The sequence below is a fragment of the Peromyscus maniculatus genome, chromosome 3, assembly GCF_049852395.1.
Source record: "Peromyscus maniculatus bairdii isolate BWxNUB_F1_BW_parent chromosome 3, HU_Pman_BW_mat_3.1, whole genome shotgun sequence".
Lineage (NCBI taxonomy): Eukaryota > Metazoa > Chordata > Mammalia > Rodentia > Cricetidae > Peromyscus > Peromyscus maniculatus.
Window position 1 is genome coordinate 75,648,378 of NC_134854.1, and position 1,774 is coordinate 75,650,151.

Below are 1,774 nucleotides of genomic sequence, written 5' to 3' on the forward strand. Positions count from 1 at the left end.
CCTGGATTCAATTCCCAGCACCCACATGGCAGCTCACAACTGTCTGTAGCTCCAGTTCTAGGGGATCTGACATCCTTGTACAGATATATTTTCAGGTAAAAGACCATTGGACATGAAATTTAAAAAAAAATCACTATAAATTTTTAAAAAGGAAAGAAAGAAAAGAAAAAGAGTACTATTAATCATTGAAAAGTTTATGGGATAATTTCTGAGAACTGAAAATGGGTTTGGAAACATGAGGATTAGTGATGACTTGTCCCGGGACCTTTGGGTGTACTGGTAGAAAACTGAACACACTGCACAGGTGAGGAATTACAAATGAAAAAGTATGTGTTGGGGGGGGCAAAGTTGATGAGCATGTACCAGTACAAATGTATAGGCCATTGATCAAGCCTCTAAATGAATGCACATTTTATCTGGGTGCATTTGTGGTAGTGCAAGCATGTGATCTCTAAACTCAGGAAGAAAGATAGGAGGATCACAAATTACAGAAGAACCTGGTCATGAGAGTCTGTCTCAGAAAAATAAAGAGTAAGTAAAAACAAATAAATGCACATTTTCACATACTTCAGCAATTCAATTTCTATTTTGAAGAACCCAATTTCGAGTTTCTCAAAAACTTGGAGTATCATTCATTACTAAGATGGAGTCGGGGAGACTCAGGAACGTTAGTCAGGCTGTGTGTGAGTATCCACTTAAATGTACCACATTGTCAGCTCAGAGAAATCATCAGAGTTGGTGGCATGGAGGATGCCCCACATTCCTTCTCTACTTAGAACACATTTGTCCCTGGATTCCTCTCAAACCGTTTTCTATGTAGCTTAAATTTTCTCCCCATTTGGGGGTTTGAGATTTTGGAAACTCAAGCCAAAGAAGTTCCCTTCCATGTTCCATTCCTCAGACAGCAAGCATACTGTTTTGTAAGGGCAAGGCTTGGGAGGGTTGGGACAATTGCAAGCTACATATAGAGAAAATACCAGGTTTGAGGGGGCAGGTTAATATAACAAGTATCATGCCACACAGATAATAATTTCCTTCTTTTTTCTGGTATGGGATATTGCATTTAGAGTCTCATGCCAGCTAGGAAAGTGCTATGATACTGAGCTATGTCCCTCTTTTTTTAACTTTTTATTTTGAGAAAGGTCTTGAAGTCACTCTGTCATCCCTGAACTTGTGTAGTCTCTGAACTTGGGATCCTCCTGCTTCAGCCTTCTAAGTAGCTAGAGCTGCGACTTGCACCCCCAGACCTAGCTTTAAATTGGTCTTTAAAGAAGCTGGATTGGGACAGGAAGAAGAGAGGGATGCAGTTGGAAGGAAGTCCTGCAGTGACAGCACATGTGGTCCTGAGCCTGTCCATCCTTCCCATGTGCCTCAGTGACACACTGCTTCACGCTGGCCTTTGAGGTCTATCACTTGCCTTTAGTTCTCTATAGGCACAGAGATGACTGTTGAGAGTCCGTTCCGTTTCTCCCCCTGGATAAGACTCCCTGGTACCTATCGTTGAGTTTAGGAAGGAAACCGAAAGGGAAGGGATGATATAGATAGGAAAGGATTCAAGAAAGGAAACTTCGGGCCGGGGAAACAGCTCCACAGCAGAACAGTTTCCTAGCAGTTCTGAGACCCAACAGGAATTCAGTTCTCTAGCACTGAACATTCTGCCAGGCCTAGAGGCTCGTACCTTAATCCCAGCCCCTCAGGAGGCTGAGGCAGGAGGATTGCAAATTTAAGGACTTCCTGGGCTACACAGATGGAATTCAAGACCAGCCTGGGAAAT